Below are 6828 nucleotides of genomic sequence, written 5' to 3'. Positions count from 1 at the left end.
AGGATATGAACAGGCACTTCACCGAAGACGACATTCAGATGGCTAACAAGCACATGAAGAAATGCTCAAAATCCCTAGCCCTAAGAGAGATGCAAATTAAAACAACTATGAGATATCATCTCACCCCAGTCAAAATAGCAAAATTTAACAGAACAGCAAGCAACAAATGCTGGTGAGGTTGTGGAGAAACTGGAACCCTGATTCACTGTTGGTGGGAGTGTAAAATGGTGCAACCCCTGTGGAAAGCAGTATGGCGCTTTCTCTAAAAGTTGCAAATAGAGATGCCATTTGACCCAGCAATTCCACTACTGGGAATATACCCTGAAGAGACCATAGCTGACATCCAAGCAGATATATGCACACCCATGTTTATTGCAGCTTTGTTCACAATAGCAAGGAGTTGGAAACAACCTAAGTGCCCATCAACAAACGAATGGCTAGAGAAGCTGTGGTATATTCGCACAATGGAATACTGTGCTGCATTGAAAAACAAGGAACTCATGCAATATTATTCAAAATGGTTGACCCTGGAGAACATTATGCTGAGTGAAATATCCCAGTCACAAAAGGACAAATATTACATGATGCCACTGTTGTAGAATGGGACTAACCTCGGGGTTGGGGAGATTGAGTAAGATGGGTTCAATAATGTATATTACACTGAAACAGAGGAGGGAGAAAACTGTTTAAAAGAGATATGTGACTAGGTATTTCTGTCATCACAGGAGTCTAGAGCGAGGGCTACATGGTGGAGGGGACCTCGGGGAGGGTTTGTAAAACAATGAAATAATCTTTTCTTTTACTTTTCCATAAATTTTTGACTCATGTACTTATAACTTGTTAGTTAAATTTGTGTCTTCTAGGTTGCAACACCCCCATGATACATCTTCAAGGATATGAACATGTACAGCCAAGCACAATCAATAAGAGTGCATCTAAACTCCAAAATCAATCTCCATAATAGTCTATGTGTTTCCTACTGCCAAAGGGGCTCTTTAGAGTAGTGAGAGAAGATCTTCACCCTGAAACCCACAGCGTCCCTTTTCAGCAGGAAGTAGCTAAGAGAATACGCCATCCCCTTTTCCTTATGAATCAGGGTGAAGTCTCTCTCAGGGAGGAGTGATAGGGAATGGCAAAGGACACACTGACAAAGGAGATTAATCAGAACTGACTTTGACAAGCACTGTGGCAATTGGACAATTAAAACAGACATTCGGATGGCGGGGGAAGAAGAACAAACTGGGGAGGAGGGTAGAGAGAATGGTGCAGCAATGAAGGAATGAAAACCCAAAATCCCTGTAAATGTTCATTAAAACTAATAAAATTTAATAATAATAAAAAACAAACAAACAAACAAAAAACCCAACAATCTGTATGAAACCAAAACCAAATTTTCAGCATTTACACTAAAGGAAGGAAGAAAAAAAAAGAGAGAGAGAGAACATAGAGAGGAAGGGTAGGGAAGCCAGATTAATGCAAGCATAACAACCAGAATGGGGGGGGGGAATGTAATCAATTTCATTGATCAATAATCTAGAAATTGTTAAGTAGGAGATCTCACTTCTATGTAAACTTTAACCAAAACTGTCTTGTCCTATGTTGTTGTTATTGGATACTCTGGAGTCAGAACTGACCCATAGCTGACCCTTGGGTGGGTTTTCAGAGGCAGTTAATTACATGAGAGGAAATTGTCCATCCTTCTCCAGCAGAGCAGCTGGTGGTCTTGAACCAACTGCCTTCAGGATTGCAGCACAGCTTCCTATTTTATACTATGCCCATTATCACTTGCAGATCAGCTGGTTGTAATAGAGTGTTTTCATTGTCTGATTTTAGCAATTAGGTTTGCAGGCCTTTCTTCCTAGTCCATCGTAGTCTGAATGCTCTGCTAAAACATATTCAACATCATAGCATCACACAAGCCTTCACCGACATGTTTCATGTGGCTATACATTGGCTGGAAATACAACTGATCTCCTGAATCTACATAAATGTTCTCATTTTCATTCTCATACAATAAAATATAGTCCTACTATTATTTCCATTTCTTAGGAAGACACTTTCCCAAAATTCTCTGCTTTCACTCAGTGGTAGAATCAGGATTCAAACTCACATTCCCCAATTCCTCATAATTACATGAAGAAAACTGAGGAATTTTTCTCCCTCACTCAGTCACCATGGCTGCTCTTCGCTAGAGAGAAGAATATAGAGAATGCTATTATTTCTCAGAATTGCCCAAGAGTTCAAAGATTATGGAGAAGAAAGTTAAACCCTTGGAGTTGGGGAGAGGGGTTCTACTTGAAGAGAATGAGAAAGGATCTACTATCTTAGGGTTGATATGGATTATCTCATTAGTTGGGTCGGGGTAGGAGTAGGATTGGGGAGGAAAGGCACTGGAGTATTTCCACATGGCTGATTTGGAGCCAGGAAAACCTGGTTCCCTGGGGGAGAAGGGAGTGTCTTTGTGGTAGATTGTTTTCTGATTTGTTTCATTCATTCCTGGCTGAGGCCCACCTGGAGCCCAGGGAAAGGGCAGCAACTCCTCTGCAATGTCTTGAGGTCATTCATGAGAAGGATTCCAGAGATTCCTGCAGCGTATTCATCCTTAGCTCATCAAGCCTCTGAGCTAGTTTACTTGGTTACATAGTTACTGAACACTTTTGGCTCTGTAATCCCATCCTTTAAAAATTTGAGAATGCACAAGAAATGGTCACTTTTCCCTCTAACACATATGTCACACACTAGGTAAATGCAACAATTAGTATTTAGATATGTCTTCTATCAAAACGATTCTGTTTACTTACTCACATTTGTGCCAGTAAGACCTTACCATGTAAACAAAACAAAACAAAAAAAATCCCCTAATTGTTGTCCAGTTGCAACCAACTCATTAGTTGACCCTTTAGCAGATTTTTGAGGAAAGAAATCACACAAGAGGAGATTGTCAGTCTTTTTCCTTCTGGTGGGTTCCTTTGGAGACACTGCCTTTGGATTAGAGTGCAGTTTCCTACAGATTACACTACCAAGAGCTCCTTGCATAGTGTAAGCAAGACTCCAAGAATGGATAGAATAGCAAAAGACAGATTTCAACACTGGAAGCACTCATCCATCTGTGCTAAGTAATTTGGAAGACCAGTCTACTAAAGAAATCCATATTTGGGTCCATTCCAAAGAAAGATGATCAATGGAATTTAGAATATACAGAATATAGATCAATCAATATCATCAATTCAAAACGTAAGTAAAGTTTTACTGAAGATCATTTTCTAAAGTTTCAGTAGTACATTGACAAAGAAACCTCTGAAACTAAGGTCAAATTTGAAAGAAGACATGGAACAATAGATATCATTTCTGCTGTCACATGAATATCTTGGTTAAAAGCAGAGAGGAAATACCAGAATAGTGTTTACCTGCCTTTTTCAATCTAGATGCAGAACAGATCACCCGGGAGGCTGGGCTCTATCAAAAGGAATGTGGCATCAGGATCGGAGGAAGACTCATCAACAATCTGAGTTAAGCAGATGACACAACCTTACTTGCTGAAACTGAAGGGGACCTGAGGTGCTTGCTGCAAAGGGTCAAGGACCTCAGCCTTCGATATGGATTGAAGCTCAGATTCTCACTACTGGCCCAATTGGCAGCATCATGATAGACAGTGAAGAGATTGAGATTGTTAACAGCTTCAGTTTGATTGGCTCCACAATCAACACTGTTGGTACAGCAGCCAGGAAATCAAAAGACAAATTGCATTGGAAAAGTCTGTTGTCAGAGACATCTTCAGAGTGCTGAAGAGCAACAATGTCAGTCTGGAAACTAAAGTGCACCTGATTCAGGCCATGGTCTTTACAATGACTTGCTATGAAGCAGAAAGTTGAACAATGATTAGGGATGATAGAAGGAGAATTGATGCTTTTGAGCTGTGGTGTTGGAGAAGAGTACTGAATATACCATGCACCGTTAGAAGAACAAACAAGCTCATCGTGGAGAGGGTGAAACTAGACTGCTCCTTGGAGGCAAGGTTTCTGAAGTTTCATGCTTTGTGCATGTTGCAAAGAGGGACTAGTCCTTGGAGAAGGACATTATGCTTGGGAAGGTGGAGGGACAGCACAACAGAGGAAGGCCTTGATGATATGGATTAACTTAGTGACTGGGGTAATAGAGGTAGGTGTGTCAGAGACAATAGTTTGGGTGAGGATAGAGCAGGGTTCAGAGCTGTTGTACATAGGCCATAATGAGTCACAAGTGACTTAATGGCACCTAACAACAGCAACAACAACAACATGCAAAGGCATTTGATTATGTAGAGCATAATAAATTATGTATTGCAAAGTATGGACATTCTGGAACACTTGATTGTGCTCTTACAGAACCTGTATGTAGATCAGGAGGCAGTAATTAGAATAGAACAAGGGGCTGCTGCATGGTTTAAAATCAGAAAAGATATGTGTCAAAGTTGTTTCCACTCACTGTACTATTCAATCTATATGATAAGCAAAATAATCCAAGATGTAGGACTAATGAAGAAAGACACAGAATGTTATTGTCGGTGCTGTCAAGTAGAGTACAATTCATAACAACCCTATGAACAGGTCTGCCCTGTCCTGTCCTGTGCCGTCCTCACACTTTCTAGTATCTTAGAGCCCATTGCAGCAGTCACTGTGTCAGTCCACCTGGTTTAGGGTCATCCTCTCCTTCACTGACCCTCTACCCTTCCAAGCGCCATGTCCTCCTCCAAGGAATACCTCCGCTTAGCAACACACCTGAAGTATGTGAGGTGAAGCCTCATCATTCTTCCTGTCAAAGAGCCACTCCAGCTGCACCTTCTCCAAGACATATCTGTTTGTTCTTTTGGCAGTCCGTGGGATGTTCAATGCCCTTCTCCAGCATCATAGCTCACAGCCATCAATTCTTCTTCTGTCATTCCTATTCATTACACATCAATGAATGTGTAAAGCAAGTGATCAGAAAGACCATGGCTTGAATCTGATACACCTTTACTCATCAAATTTACATCATTACTCCTCAATAATTTGGAGAGGTCCCTAACCACAGACTTTCCCAATGCAATACAACTCCTGATTTCCTGACTACTGGACCAAGCCTGTTAATTATGGATCCATGTAAGATGAAGTTGTTGACAGTTTCAATCTCTTTTCTATCCATCATGATCTAGTATATAGGTCCAGTGGTAAGAATCTTTGTTTTATTGACATTGAGATGCAATCCATATTGAAGGCTGTATTCTTTGATCTTCCACAAGAAGTGCTTCAAGTCCTCCTCACTTTCAGGAAGCAAAAAGCATTCTAAAAAAAAATACAGTATGAGCATTAGAGAAATCATTACTAACCTACACTATGGGATGACATAACTTTTGTTCAAAGTGAAAACCTAAAATACTTACTAATGAAAATCAAAGACCACAGTCCTCAGTATGAATTATGCTTCAAGATAAGATTTAATTGTTTTGGGGAAAACATTCTTCTAAGTGGTATAGCACTGGTCTGTCCATTTGCTGTACAGAGGTAACTCATGGTTGCTGTGATGCTGAACACTGTGACACTGACGTGTCAAATGCCATAATGGTTACCCCTGGTGGACAGTGTTTGGTGGAGCTCCTGACTTAAACAAGCTTGGAAGCAGGAGTGGCGTCCACGTCCAAAATAGCTTGCCTCCAGAAACTCTATGAACGTGGAGAAATGATGAAAGTTATACAAATTTTCAGGTTTTTCATTCATAGGGTCACTATGTGTCATCTACGACTCAATGGCACTTAACAACAACAACAACAGCAGAAACAAAACTCCCCATAACAGAACCAATAAGTGTTTCAGACCAAGGTTAAAGTATATTAATAATTATTAATTAATAACAAGACAGAACACCAAGAATGTAAGAGAAAGCAGGTAAAACAGGAGGCAAAGAGTCCTTGAACAACTAAAGAAACTGAAGCGCTGGTCCTAGCTTCCCTGTATCTTTATTGAATATTGCCAGGGAGCAAATCTCCAAGAGAATTCAATGCAAATGAAACTTAAGAGTTCTTTCCATTGAAAACCTTATGCTTGACTCAGGAGGGAGAGGTTAGAAAATACAAGTATCTACCCCTGTAAACATTTAAGGATTGCCTTAGTGCTTCAGGGTGAATTCCAGCTCGTATCAGCCTTCCTCCTAACCTGAAGTAGCATTCGGTTTATTGCAAATATTTAGTATTAGATTTAGCTTCCTATAAATAATCAATATAATGATAAATAGAGAAAAGATTGGAATTGTCGAGGAATTGACTTGAATCTCCCATCAATGTCCATGGATGCAGCAGTCAAGAAATCAAACAACATATTGCATTGGGTGAATCAACTGCAAAGGACCTTTTTAAAGTGCTAAAAGCAAAGATGTCTCTTGAGGATTAAGATATGCAGGTCCTATGCCATGGTATTCTTGATTGTATAATACACATATAAAAGCTACACACAATGAATAAAACACACACACACACACACACACACACACACACAGAGAGAGAAAAAAAATGATGTCTTTGTTATAATGTTGGCTAAGAATAAGAACATATGATAGGCTGCCAGAAGAACTTTTAGATGCATAGGAAGCAGTTGAAAATACCATGATTTGGATCAGGTACATTTCAGTCATTAAACTGACATCCTTGCTCTTTAGAACTTTTGGGAGATCATTGACAGCAGATTTCCCCAATGAAACATAACTTTTGCTTTCTTGACTGCTGCTACCATAGGTGTCGATTGTTGTTCCAAGTAAAATTAAAACACTTTGTCTTTTCTCCACCTATCATGATTTTTCTTTTTTTTTTTCTTTTTTTCC

This window comes from Elephantulus edwardii, unplaced genomic scaffold (assembly GCF_000299155.1).
Source record: "Elephantulus edwardii isolate Elephantulus edwardi_28Jun2011 unplaced genomic scaffold, EleEdw1.0 scaffold00195, whole genome shotgun sequence".
In the NCBI taxonomy this organism is placed as follows: Eukaryota; Metazoa; Chordata; class Mammalia; order Macroscelidea; family Macroscelididae; genus Elephantulus; species Elephantulus edwardii.
Note: the sequence above shows the minus strand (reverse complement) of the source record.